This window comes from Bos mutus, chromosome 7 (assembly GCF_027580195.1).
Source record: "Bos mutus isolate GX-2022 chromosome 7, NWIPB_WYAK_1.1, whole genome shotgun sequence".
In the NCBI taxonomy this organism is placed as follows: domain Eukaryota; kingdom Metazoa; phylum Chordata; class Mammalia; order Artiodactyla; family Bovidae; genus Bos; species Bos mutus.
Genome location: NC_091623.1, coordinates 57,267,946 through 57,283,160, shown reverse-complemented (window position 1 = coordinate 57,283,160; position 15,215 = coordinate 57,267,946). Strand labels below are relative to the sequence as shown.

Genomic DNA, 15,215 nt, shown 5'->3' with positions numbered 1-15,215 from the left:
AATGGACTGGTTGGATCTCCTTGCAGTTTGATGAATTCTGACTCCAATTATATCTTAAAATGGATCATATTAAGATATAATTGGAGTCAGAATTCATCAAACTATAACTGAAAGTGGGGTCCAGATCCTCACTGCTCAAAAGCCAATAAAGAGGCAAGGTTGATGGAAAGGAAAATTTGCTATATTTTGAATGCCAGTGACTGGGGCCATGGGGGAGGGCAGACTCCTGTCCAAAGCGCAACTCCCCCCTTGACAATCATGGGGCAATAGAGTGTATAGGCAGAAGAATGGGGCTACATGTAGAAACAGCAGTCAGCTCTAACAGTAATCTTGAAATTGGTTACCAGTGGTCTGACCAACATCATCGTGATTGTTTTAAACACAGGTGATTTTAAGTTCCAGGGTTGTATTTTTCCCATTTCCTTAAGGCCAATGCTCACAACTGTGGGAGCTTCTGTCATGGCTCCAGTCTGGTCATCATGAAGTTAACCTGTTCCATTTGGTGGGAGTTTCAGTATCTACAAGACAGCTCAGGATATGGCTCAAAATATTATCTATAGCCCTTGAGAAGGAGCTAAAGTTCCTTGACTATGCTTAATGACTAAACTATTACTGTTTTGTCCTATTTGACTGCTTTTCTTTGCTTCTGCATTTTCTCACTTCTATGATTAAACTTATTCTTCTAGCTAAGTTTTTTTTTTTTTTTCACAGATAATAGGCAGGTTGAGGACATGGGGTAGGGGGATGGGAAAGACTACAGGGGGGACTTGCTCTATTTCAACTCCACTTCTGGGTATATATCTGAACAAAACAAAAGTCATGATCCTGAATAGTCCATGTTCATTGCAGCATTACTTACAATAGCCAAGACATGGAAATGACCCTAAATATCTATCAAAAGATGAATGAATAAATAAAATGTGATTTTACATTTTATGCATATATACATGTATCTATACACATGCTCATATACATATATACATACACATATATATACACATATAATGATAGACTGTTCAACCATTAAAAAAAAATAAGGAAATTGTGCCATTTCCAACAACATGGATAATCTCTTGAGGGCACTATGCTAAGTGAAATAAGTCAGAGAAAGACAAATACTATAGCATCTCATTTATATGATGAACTTAAAGTTTCCTTTTTAATCTCAAAGGAAAAGATACCACCAGAGGTGGGGAATTTGTGGGCAGAGAAATAGAATGAAGGTTGCCAAAAGCTACAAGCTTTTGGTTAAGAAGATAAATAAAGTACTAGGGCAACCAGCAGCAGTGGGAAAGCCAGGATATAGTCAGCTCCTGGGTGGCTTATCAGCTCCACTGGCGGACAGCAGCTCCCAGGCAGTGGATCGACTCCAGGGTAGCCAGCGGCAGCAGAGGTGGGGGGTGCCCTCCACTCCTGGGCATCCTCCAACATCAGTTCCAGACTTCCCCAGACCCCCTTTTCAGCCACTCCAACAGGGCCTTTGCCTCAAACTCTGGCCACATCTTGACTGACTCCTGATGCCAGTGAAGGTTTAAATGCTCACTGAGGACCAGCAGTGGGAAAGCCCAAGCACAAAGCATTTCATCCAGCTATGCTGAGCAGCTGAAGGGCACATCCGTGCTAAAAACGTGGTACACTGTAGAAGGGAATGGCAGACCACTTCAGCATTCTTGCCTTGAGAACCCCATGAACAGTTTGAAAAGGCAAAAAGAGATGACACTGAAAGGTGAACCCCCAGGTCGGTAGGGGCCCAATATTCTACTGGGGTAGAGTGGAGAAATAGCTACAGAAAGGATGAAGAGGCTGAGCCAAAGTGAAAATGACACCCAGGTGTGATTGTATCTGTTGGTGAAAGGGAAGTCTGATGCTGTAAAGAACAATACTGCATAGGAACCTGGAATGTTAGGACCATGAAACAAGGTAAATTGGATGTAGTCAAACAGGAGATATATATTGTCACCCTGCTTATTTAACTTATATGCAGAGTACATCATGAGAAACACTGGACTGGAAGAAACACAAGCTGGAATCAAGATTGCCGGGAGAAATATCAATAACTTCAGATATGCAGATGACACCACCTTTATGGCAGAAGGTGAAGAGGAACTAAAAAGCCTCTTGAAGAAAGTGAAAGAGGTGCCGGGGACCAGCCCCGGCTGATCCAGGGTATTCGAAGGAGAGACGGCGTAGGCGAAGATCAGGAAACAACTGCTTAATTAAACGTTAAGGATATAAAGAGTAATAGAATGAGGATAGCTCAGTGAGGAAATTCAGTGGAGAAAAGAGGCTGAAATAAGATAGCTCAGTGAGGAAATTCAGTGTAGAAAAGAGGCTGAATAATTCAGCCAGAAGGTAAGAGAAAGAACGACATGGTGAGACCAAGTTTCGTTGAACAAGGCCCGCACTTTATTTTCCAAAGTAGTTTTTATACCTTAAGTTATGCATAGAGGATAATGGGTGAAGGGGTAGAGTCAGGCAGCAAGCCAGGCTTTCTTCCTGCAAACTTATCATGTGCAAAATCTTAGGTGATTTACATCATCTTCTGGCCCGGAGGCCTGTTAACATTTTAAGACCCTTTCTTCAGAAAACTTATTTTTCTCTAAAGGTGATTGGTCAGGAGCCACCCTCCAAAAGCATTAGATAAAGTTGCATTCCTACAGAGCAAAGGTGTGGTGGGCTATAACAAGAAAAAGAATTAACTCAAGGGTCCCAGGTTACAAACATTAAAGCTACTACTTACACCAATTATATTAATCAATACACTGCCAGGGACACAGCAGGTAAGGGATATGGAAACTTAGCAGCAAACATTGGCCCAACAAGTGAAAATCCCTTCACCAATACAATTTCTAATCAATCTTTTAACTACTCAAAAGAATCTGTGTTTAGACAGTTTAGAACATCTCCTGCCTCTCACAGTTGGGAGGCTCTGAACAATCACATGTGGCCGGAAAAACCTATTCAGGCAGGCTAGGGGATTTCCAAAGGAGTTTGTAGGTTGAAACACTGTCACACCCAGGAATTATTAACTGGAGCTGTAAGCTAACTCTTTTTTCAGAGAGGTAGTGGGGGACAGCCCCCCGTAAAGTCAGAGGTGTAGGTGACAGCACAAAGCAGAAAGTAGGCAGACTCTGGTTTTGGGTGTAAATGCTTGAGAATTTCCAGGGGGACTCCTGAGGCTCGATCCCGCCTTTGGGTATGCCGAGCCTCCTTCCTCATGACCTTTATCATGGGTGGAGCTCCTCACGCTGGCTCCCGGCAGTGATAGAATTCCAGTTGAGCTATTCCAGATCCTGAAAGATGATGCTGTGGAAAGTGCTGTACTCAATATGCAATATGCACTCAATATGCAATATGCCGGCTCCCGGCAAAGAGGAGAGTGAAAAAGTTGACTTAAAGTTCAACATTCAGAAAACGAAGATCATGGCATCTGGTCCCACATCATTCATGGGAAATAGATGGGGAAACAGTGGAAACAGTGTTAGACTTTATTTGGGGGTCCAAAATCACTGCAGATGGTGATTGCAGCCATGAAATTAAAAGACGCTTATTCCTTGGAAGGAAAGTTATGACCAACCTAGATAGCATATTCAAAAGCAGAGACATTACTTTGCCAACAAAGGTCCGTATAGTCAAGGTTATGGTTTTTCCAGTGGTCATGTATGGATGTGAGAGTTGGACTGTGAAGAAAGCTGATCGCCAAAGAACTGATGCTTTTGAACTGTGGTGTTGGAGAAGACTCTTGAGAGTCCCTTGGACTGCAAGGAGATCCAACCAGTCCATTCTAAAGGAGATCAGTCTTTGGTGTTCTTTGGAAGGAATGATGCTAAAGCTGAAACTCCATACTTTGGCCACCTCATGAGAAGAGTTGACTCATTAGAAAAGACTGTGATGCTAGGTAGGATTGGGGGCAGGAGGAGAAGGGGACGACAGAGGATGAGATGGCTTGATGGCATCACTGACTCGATGGACATGAGTTTGGGTGAACTCAGGGAGTTGGTGATCGACAGGGAGGCCTGGCTTGCTGCAATTCATGGGGTGTCAAAGAGTCAGACACGACTAAGCAACTGAACTGAACAGAACTGAAACAGGAGATGGCAAGAGTGAATATCAACATTTCAGGAATCAGTGAACTAAAATGGTCGGGAATGGGCAAATTTAATATAGATGACCTATCTATTACTAAAGGGCAAAAATCCTTTAGAAGAAATGGAGTAGCCCTCATAGTCAACAAAAGAGTCCAAAATGCAGTTCTTGGATGCAATCTCAAAAATAACAGAATGATCTTTGTTCGTTTTCAAGACAAACCATTCAATATCACAGTAATCCAAGTCTATGCCCCAACCTCTAATGCTGAAGAAGCTGAATTTGAACTATTCTATGAAGACCTACAAGACCTCCTAGAACAAAAACCGAAACAGATGTCCTCTTCACCATAGGGGAGTGAAATGTAAAAGTAGGAAGTCAAGAGATAACTGGAGTAACAGGCAAGTTTGGCCTTAGAGGAGTATAAAACGAAGCAGGGAAAATGTTAACAGTTTTGCCAAGAGAATGCACTGGTCATAGCAAACACCCTCTTCCAACAACACAAGAGATGATGCTAAACATTGACATCACCAGATGGTCAGTGCCGGAATTAGATTGATTATATTTTTTGCAGCCAAAGATGAAGAGGCTCTATACAGTCAGCAAAAACAAGACCTGAAGCTGACCATGGCTCAGATCATCAGCTCCTTACTGCAAAATTCAGGCTCAAATTGAAGAAAGTAGGGGAAACTACTAGGTCACTCAGTTATGACCAAAATAAAATCCCTTATGATTATACAATGGAAGTGACAAATAGATTTAAGGGATTAGATCTGATAGACAGAGTGCCTAAAAACCTATGGATGGAGGTTCCTAACATTGTACAGGAGGTGGTGACCAAAACCATCCCCAAGAAAAAGAAATGCAGCAAGGCAAAGTGGTTGTCTGAAGAGGCCTTACAAATAGCTGAGAAAAGAAGAAAAGCAAAAGGCAAAGGAGAAAGGGAAAGATAAACTCAACCGAATGCAGAGTCCCAAAGAATAGCAAGGAGTGGTAAGAAAGCCTTCTTAAATGACCAATGCAAAGAAATAGATGAAAACAATAGAATGGGAAAGACTAGAGATCTCTAAGAAAATTGGAGATACCAAGGGAACGTTTCATACAAAGATAGGCACAAAAAAGGACAAAAACAGCAAGGACCTAACAGAAGCAGAAGAGATTAAGAAAATGTGGCAAGAATACACAGAACAACTATACAAAAAAGATCTTCATGACCCAGTTAACCACGATGGTGTGATCACTCACCTAGAGCCAGACATCCTGGACTATGGAGCATTGCATTAAACAAAGGATTAGAAAGCATTGCTATGAACAAAGCTAATGGAGGTGATGGAATTCTAGCTGAGCTATTTCAAATCCTAAAATATGATGCTGTTAAAGTGCTCCACTCATTATGCCAGCAAATTTGGAAAACTCAGCAGTGGCCACAGGACTGGAAAACATCAGTTTTCATTCCAATCCCAAAGAAAAGCAATGCCAAAAGATGTTCAAATTACTGTATAATTACACTCATTTCACATGCCAATAGATTTTGCTCAAAATCCTTCAAGCTAGCCTTCAGCAGTATGTGAACCAAGAACTTTCAGATGTCAAATTGGATTTAGAAAAGGCAGAGGAACCAGAGATCAGATTGCAAACATACCCTGGGTCATAGAAAAAAGCAAGAGAATTCCCCAAAAAATCTGCTTCTGCTTCATTGAATATGCTAAAAGTTTTGTGTAGATCATGACAAACTGTAATATTCTTAAAGAAATGGGAATAACAGAACACCTTACCTTCCTCCTGAGAAACCTGTATGCAGGAAAAGAAGCAACAGTTAGAACCAGACACAGAACAATGGTCTGGTTCAAAATTGAGAAAGGAGTCCATCAAGGCTGTATATTGTCACCCTGCTTATTTAACTTCAATGCAGAGTACATAATGAGAAATGCCTGGCTGGCTGAAGCACAAGCTAGAATCAAGATTGCCAGGAGAAATATCAACAACCTCAGATATGCAGATGATACCACTTTAATGTCAGAAAGTGAAGAGGAACTAAAGAGCCTCTTGAAGAACGTGAAAGAGGAGAGGGAAAAAGCTGGCTTAACACTCAACACTCAAAAAACAAAGATCATGGCATCCAGTCCCATCACTTCATGGCAAATAGATAGGGAAACAATGGAAACAGTGAGAGACTTTATTTTGGGGGGCTCCGAAATCACTTCTGATGGTAACTGCAGCCACAAAATTAAAAGACACTTACTCCTTGGAAGAATAGCAATGTCAAGCCTTGACTGTTTTTAAAAGCAGAGACATGACTTTGCCAACAAAGGTCCATCTGGTCAAAGTTATGCTTTTTCCAGTAGTCATGTATGGATGTGAGAGTTGGACCATAAAGAAGGCTGAGCACCAAATAATTGATGCTTTCAAACTGTGTTGCTGGAGAATACTCTTGAGAGTCCCTTGGACTGCAAGGAGATCAAACCAGTCAATCCTAAAGGAAATCAACCCTGAATATTCATTGGAAGGACTGATGCTGAACCTGAAGCTCCAACACTTTGGCCACCTGATGGGAAGAGCTGGCTCATTGGAAAACACCATGATGCTGGGGAAATTGAGGGCAAGAGGAGAAGGGGGAAACAGAGAATGAGACAGTTGGATGGCATCACTGACTCAATGGGCGTGTTATTTGAGGAAACTCAGGGAGATGGTGATAGAGAAACCTGGCATGCTGCAGTTTATAGGGTTGCAACTAGTCAGACATGACTCAGTGAATGAACAACAAGGGATGTAATGTACATGATGACTATAGTTAGCACTTGATTTTTGTCCCATATACCGCAGGACAACGAAGCCTACCTGTTGCAACTACTGAGCCTGTGTGCCTCAAGTAGAGAACCCATGCACCTTAGAGTCGGTGCTTTACAACAAGAGAGGCATCCACGCACTGCAATGAAGACCCAGTGCCACCTAAATAAATGAGTGATAGTGGTCTGGTGGTTTAGTCATTAAGTCATGTCCAACTCTTGGGACCCCATGGACTAAAGCCCCCAGGCTCTTCTGTCCATAGGATTTCCCAGTTGATAATCCTGGAGTGTGTTGCCATTTCCCTCTGCAGAGGATCTTTCCCACCCAGGAATTGAATCCACGTCTACTGCATTGGCAGGTGGATTCTTTACCACTATGCCAGTCAGTTTTCATTCCAGTCCCAAAGAAAGGCAATGCCAAAGAATGCTCACACTACCACACAATTGCACTCATCTCACATGCTAGTAAAGTAATGCCCAAAATTCTCCAAGCCAGGCTTCAGCAATACGTGAACCATGAACTTCCAGATGTTCAAGCTGGTTTTAGAAAAGGCAGAGGAACCAGAGATCAAATTGCCAACATCTTCTGGATCATGGAAAAAGCAAGAGAGTTCCAGAAAAACATCTATTTCTGCTTTATTGACTATGCCAAAGCCTTTGACTGTGTGGATCACAAGTGTGGAAATTTCTGAAAGAGATGGGAATACCAGACCACCTGATCTGCCTCTTGAGAAACCTCTATGCAGGTCAGGAAGCAAGAGTTAGAACTGGACATGGAAAAACAGACTGGTTCCAAAGAGGAAAAGAAGTACGTCAAGGCTGTATATTGTCACTCTGTTTATTTAACTTGTATGCAGAGTACATCATGAGAAACGCTGGGCTGGAAGAAGCACAAGCTGGAGTCAAGATTGCCAGGAGAAACATCAATAACCTCAGGTATGCAGATGACACGACCCTTATGGCAGAAAGTGAAGAGGAACTCAAAAGCCTCTTGATGAAAGTGAAAGTGGAGAGTGAAAAAGTTGACTTAAAGCTCAACATCCAGAAAACGAAGATCATGGCATCTGGTCCCATCACTTCATGGGAAGTACATGGGGAAACAGTGTCAGACTTTATTTTTGGGGGCTCCAAAATCACTGCAGATGGTGATTGCAGCCATGAAATTAAAAGACACCTACTCCTTGGAAGGAAAGTTATGACCAATCTAGATAGCATATTCAAAAGCAGAGACATTACTTTGCCAAAAAAGGTCCATCTAGTCAAGGCCATGGTTTTTCCAGTGGTCATGTATGGATGTGAGAGTTGGACTGTGAAGAAGCCTGAGTGTCAAAGAACTGATGCTTTTGAACTGTGGTGTTGGAGAAGACTCTTGAGAGTCCCTTGGACTGCAAGGAGTTCCAACCAGTCCATTCTAAAGGAGATCAGTCCTGGGTGTTCTTTGGAAGGACTGATGCTGAAGCTGAAACTCCAGTACTTTGGCCACCTCATGCGAAGAGTTGACTCATTGGAAAAGACTCTGATGCTGGGAGGGATTGAGGGCAGGAGGAGAAGGGGATCACAGAGGATGAGATGGCTGGATGGCATCACTGACTCGATGGACGTGAGTTTGAGTGAACTCCAGGAGTTGGTGATGGACAAGGAGGCCTGGTGTGCTGCAATTCATGGGGTCGCAAAGAGTCGGACATGACTACTTGACTGAACTGAACTGATGCCACCTGGGAAGCTGCTAAAAATAAACAGTAAATTAAATAGTATATATCAATAATACCTCATAAAGTAGAAAAAAATTACTTAAAGATAAAAATTTTAAAGTGAAAAAGTTATAAATGAAAAAGGACAAATTACAACTGCTTTTCTTTTAGAATTATTTTATTAAATCATAAAAGTACAACTGCTTCTTAACTCTACAGACAGTTTTATTTTTATTTTTTTCAAGTTTAATATATTTTTATTTTTCCAATAAAAGGAACAACATTCTGTCTATTGTGCTGATTCTGGCTAATAGTTTCAAAACTTTGAGAAAAAAACATTTTAAAGGTTTCACATGTCACCTGAAACTTACACATTTAACATTATCAAAGAAGGAATACTTCTACACTCACTAGAAATAAACAGTTAAGAAGCTAGGAAACTGTCTCAAAGTCAGTTTTTTTCACAATTTTTCCTCCACAGGAAGGTAATGTTCTTAAATAATCCAGTCCATTCACAAAAATGACTCTTTGAATCTGCTCTGAGGTCTTCTGACACATCACTAAATATTTATTCATGGCTGAGATAAGAGTTTTCTTAATGTCCTTATTTCAAGAACCTGAAACTGTTCTGTTATGTCTGGGCTCTCATCCTCTGCTATTCAGACAGTGAAGCCCAGGGCAAACAGGAAGAAGCTCAATATCCACTTCCGCCTCCATAACCCCCACTTCCTCCATTGCCGCCTGGGCCATAATTTCCTCCACCGTATGGGGCCACTATGTTCCTGCCAACACCAAAGATTCCATTCCTCATTGGACCATAATTAGAAGGTTGCTGGTCGTAATTTCCAAAATTATTGCCATAACCACCTCCAGAGAATTCCCACTGGTTGCCATACCCAGGACGTCGACCAGCATATTCTCCACCTCCTCCTCCATAACCAGGGTAACCTCCAAAATTCCCACCTCCATAACAAGGGTAACCTCCAAAATTCCCACCTCCAGGTCCTCCTCCATACCCATGACAGCCATCCCTAGATCCGGGACCATTTCCATACCCATCAGCTTCTCCTCTAAATTTAGTTCCTGGCCCTCGTCCAAAATTTCCACCCCCATTAGAAGAAACACTAAAACCAAAAGGGCCTCCTTTTCTACTTCTAGGACCTTGAATTTCCTTCATTTCCTGTCTCGACAAAGCCTTCCCAACTTCTGCACGATGACCGTTGATGGCATGGTATTTCTGCAGCATTATCTTATCCACGGGATCATAGTCATCAAAAGTCACAAATCCAAAGCCTCTTTTCTTGCCTGACTGCCTATCTGTAATGATCTCAATGGCATCGATTTTTCCGTATTTCTCAAAGTACTCTCTAAGATGATGCTCCTCGGTATCTTCCTTAATTCCACCAACGAACAGCTTCTTCACATTGACAAGCGACCCCTGTTTTTCAGATTTCTCTCTCGCAACAGCACGTTTGGGGTCAACCACTCTCCCATCAATGGAATGAGGTCTGGCTGCCATGGCTGCATCCACCTCAGCCACGGAGGAGAAAGTAACAAAACCAAACCCTCTTGATTTTTGACTGGCAAGGCCCCTTATGACCACACAGTCTGTGAGTTCTCCCCACTGCTGGTAGTAATTCTTCAGACTTTCTTCTGTGGTTTCAGAGCTCAAGCCACCAATGAAGAGTTTACGGATTTGTTCGTCTTCTTTCTTTTCCCTCTTCACAGGAACAGATTTCACAGTTTTCTCCATTGCCCGTTCACTCGCTGCAGCCATATTTCCAGTAGCCGAGGTTAACGCGAGATCTCGCGGGATGAACAGAGACCCAGCAGGTCTCTACTGCGGGGTGAGGCCCTCTACTGCTCCAGGAACGGCAGGTCTAGGAACCTCCACAGGGAGTCGGTGATGTGGCTCAGACCTCCAGAGCCGCTGCCTCTGGAGCCTTCGAATCAGTCTTGAGCACCTTTCAATGTTCCTGCAAAACACCATTTAACACAGTGACCTTTCCTGATCCAGTCATTAAGATTAATATTGCACTTTCCCTATTAATGTTTCCAATTTTGAATTGTATGTATACTATCCAGACTTCCCAGGTGGTGCTAGTAAAGAACCTGCCTGCCAATGCAGGTTAGATGTAATCGATCCCTGGGTCGGGAAGATCCCCTGGAGAAGGGCATGGCAATCCATTCCAGTTTTCTTGCCTGGAGAATCCCATGGGCAGAGGAACCTGGCAGGCTGCAGTCCATGGGTTCACAAACTTAGCACGCAGGCACATCATCTCTTTATCTTGATTTTCTCACTAAGTTGGATGCCCAATGAAGGGAAGAGTAATGTGGACTTTAGCAGTTTACACTGACAGACTCACTTATTCACTTTGCCCTTAGACTGGGCTCAGATATATTTTTTGAAAAAGACTGTTCAAACTCAAAAAAGTACTTTCTAAACTTTTCTAATAAATTCACTCAACTTCAGTTATACAGTGATAAAAATCTCTTTTGTGGTAGACTGTCTAATTGGCACTAGGGCTTCTAATCCTTTCTCTATGTAATCCATTTAACCTCTAATCACAATAATCTGGTTAACATGTAAACCTAATCAGCACACCCTTTCATTTAAATCCATCATCTCTGTCTTCAGAAAATATTTTTAAAGGGAGAAACTAAAATTTTTATTTTATTTCTGTTGTCCTGCCATAATTATTAACACTATCCCTGAACATTGATCTAGAAGTCCCAAGTTTGGAGGGAAAATTATTTGATCATCCCATTTACAGAGCATCTATTGGGAGGACTAATGCTGAAACTGAAGCTCCAATCCTTTGGCCACCTGATCTAAAGAAAAATTGAAAAGACCCTGATGCTTGGAAAGATTGAAGGCAGGAGAGGAAGGGGATGACAGAGCATGAGATGGTTGGATGGCATCACCAACTCAGTGGACACGAATTAGAACAAACTCTGGAAGATAGTGAAGGACAGGGGAGCCTGGCATGCTGCAGTCCATGGGATGGCAAAGAGTTAGACATGATTTAGCCACCGAACAACAATTATATGCCACATTGTACTAAAACCCTTGAGTTTAAATTAAAGTCACTGCCCCAGTTTATTTGAATCCTAATGAGTAAAAAGGGTTATAGACTAAAGAATATCTACTATTGTGGGGATTCTCCAGGCAAGAATACTGGAATGGGTTGCCATACTCTCCTCCAGGGTGTCTTCCCAACCCAGCGATTGAACCCAGATCTCCCACATTGCATGAAGGCTCTTTACAGTCTGAGCCACCAGGGTAGCACAAGAATACTGGAGTGGGTAGCCTATCCCTTCGCCAGGGGAACCTCCTGACCCAGGAGTCTAACGGTGGTCTCCTGCATTACAGGTGGATTCTTTACCAGCTGAGCTACCTGAGAAGCCCATATCTACTATAGTTTCAGGTATAATTAAGTATTGTGAGCATCAATAAAGCCAACAGAGAGACAGAGAAAGAAGGAGATATGGAGGAAGAGAGGTAAGAAGGGAGAAAAAATTAATGACAATTGTTGATGAAGAAATTGTGGAAGGCCAAACTGATGACCTATTTGAAGCAATAGGTTCAAATAGTTCTTGAAGCAAAGAACTGAATTTTTTTAAAGAAAGGAAGGAAAACTAAACACATAGTGTGTAAAACAACTTCTCAGAGAGAACTATTTAAAGAACACAGCCAAATACTTCTACTTCATAGTGATTTTGTTTTTAAAAAAAATATATACGTACAACCTGGGATTTCCCTGGTGGTCCAGTGGTTAAGACTCTAAGCTTCCACTGCATGGGGTTTGATCCCTGGTCTAGGAACTAAGATCCCACATGCCAAGAAAAAAATCTGGGCTACTATCCTAAAAAATCTTCAGACTCAAAAATATACGAAATTTTCAGTATTCCTAACACTAACACCAAGGAAATAACTTTCAACAAGGTAACCTCTTTAAGAGCTATTGTCTGCCAACTTAAAAAGACTTTGCAAAAAAAACAAGTATATACGTGAACACTCTCTTGCAATCAAGAGAGATTCCACACTCACCAGAAGAGGCCTGCTTGGAACTCTGGTCTATGCAGGATTCCCTGTCTTCCAAGTGCTGTCCTCTGACCACTCTGGAGATGCAGAAAGCCTGTGACTTGGTGGAAAGTACAGGAACTTCTGCTTCTGATTCTCCTTTTATAGGGGAAGAGAGTGGACAACCCAATCAGGGGACAACCCAATCAGGGGACAACCCAATCCAGAGGACACACCCCTCCCTCTCATCAAAAGCTTTGAAGAGATTTATGAAACTTTATCCACAAAGTTGAGAATTTGAGGCTATTGACACTGTCAGATACTCTTGTAAATGAAAAAAATGTAATACATTTGTGTCTGGGAGTGCTGTTGGCAGTTTCTACCAACATTTTTAACATTTACTCTCAGTCAGGATACATTCTACAAAAAAAAATTATTTTTATACACAGAAATATCCATCAGATCAGGTCAGATCAGTAGCTCAGTCTGATCTGATGGCTCAGTGTCTGATTCTTTGCAACCCCATGAATCGCAGCACGCCAGGCCTCCCTGTCCATCACAATCTCCTGGAGTTCACTCAGACTCATGTCCATCGAGTCGGTGATGCCATCCAGCCATCTCATCCTCTGTCATCCCCTTTTCCTCCTGCCCCCAATCCCTCCCAGCATCAGAGTCTTTTCCTATGAGTCAGCTCTTTGCTGAGGTGGCCAAAGTACTGGAGTTTCAGCTTTAGCATCATTCCTTCCAAAGAACACCCAGGGCTGATCTCCCTTGGAATGGACTGGCTGGATCTCCTTGCAGTCCAAGGGACTGAAATATCCATAAGCTTATGTTTTAACACAATAAAGTAGAGGCTGTTTAAATGTTTATCAGTAAAAGTCCAAATCTTTATTAAAAATCTATAAAGTCTATGCCAATAGCCATTCCAAAGAAATCAGTGTTTTGTGCATTTGCTAAGTCGCTTCAGTCATGTCTGACTTTTTGGGACCCTGTGGACTGCAGCCCACCAGGCTCCTCTGTCCATGGGATTCTCCAGGCAAGAACACTGGAGTGGACTGCCATGCCCTCCTCCGGGGGATTTACCCCACCCAGGGATCAAACCCACCTCTCTTACATTTCCTGAAAGGCAGGTTCTTTCCCACTAGAGCCACCTAGGAAGCCCTTTAAATAGTCTCTTAACTATCTTTATTTCACTGACTGTGATTTAACTTTTTCTTCATTCTGATGTGGACTACATTTTGAAATAATTTCAATTTCTTTGGTAAATAGAAATAGTATAGAAACCAATTTCCTCTCTGTTTACTTTCTTTAACGTGTGTTTTAAAATATTTAAAATTACAGACCTATGTACACTACCATGTGTGAAATAGATAGCTAGTGGGAAGTTGCTGTATAGCACAGGGAGCTCAGCCCGGTGCTCTATGATGACCTAGCAAGCTGGGATGGGAGGAGCAGGAGGGAGGCTCAAGAAGCAAAGGATATATGTATGCTTAAGGTTGATTCATGTTGTTGTACAGCAGAAACTAATTCAAAACTGTAAAGCAATTATACACCTATAACATTTTTTTAATTTAAAATTATATAATCAGTTATACCCCCAACAATGTGCAGAAAGTAATCATGAGTGAACATTAAGCTGCAGCCATGTATCAGTCCTTCCACAAGAATGTATTTTGTGGTTTCGTTGCTAAGTTGTGTCCAACTCCTTTGCGACCCCATGGACTGTAGCCTGCCAGATTCCTCTGTCCATTAGGATTTCCCAAGAAGAAAGCTAGAGTAGATTGCCATTTTCTTCTCCAGGAGATCTTACCAACTCCGGGATCAAACTCAGGTCTCCTATATTGCAGGCAGATTCTTTACCCATCTGAGCCACCAGGGAAGCCCAGAAGAGTTTAAAAAATAAAAATAAATTAAAACATAAAATCACCTAGGTCATTTTGATATTTGGCAAAACTAATACAATTTGTAAAGTTTAAAAATAAAATAAAATTAATTTAAAAAAATCACCTAGGTCACCTTGTTCTATTGGTGTTGAGTGGATAATACAACATGTGATGTTTAATTATAGGGAGAAACATGACTGGGCTAGGGAATGCCCAGTTAGCAGGTTGTGTATTAATTCTGAGTGTGTTCCTGAAGATATTTCTAGAAGAGATTAGCATTTGATTCCATAGACTAAGTTAAGAGACCCCACCCTCCCCAGTGTGGCGGAGGATAGTGGGCAGGTGGAGGCGGGGTGTCATCCACTCTGCTGAGGGCCAAATGGATCAAAAAAGCGAAGGAAGGGTGAATCCATTCTCTTTTCTTGAACTGGGATGTCCACCTTTTCCTTCCCTTGGACTCAGAGCTCAGGCCTTCAGACTTGAACTGAATTTTACTACTGGCTTTCTGCTTCTCCAGCTTGCAGGTAATGCTGCCAAAATCTTGCCTTTCTGTGCACTGATGCCAAGTGGAAAGATGAAGACAGTTATGAAGGAGAAAAAAAGAGTGGCTTTATTCCTTTGCCAGGCAAAGAGGGACCAGAGTAGGCTAGCGCCTCAAGAACTGCACCCCCTCAATGGGGAATAGGGAGCGGTCTTATAGTCTGGGCTCTTGGTCAGGGGTAGGTGATAAGGATCAAGGCAGTGA

General features: G+C 42.1%; 1 pseudogene; it reads right to left on the bottom strand.

Annotated features, from left to right (window-relative positions):
* Nucleotides 1-9,257: 9,257 nt before the first annotated feature.
* On the bottom strand, nucleotides 9,258-10,316 carry LOC102278963 (heterogeneous nuclear ribonucleoproteins A2/B1 pseudogene; annotated as a pseudogene).
* Nucleotides 10,317-15,215: the final 4,899 nt, after the last annotated feature.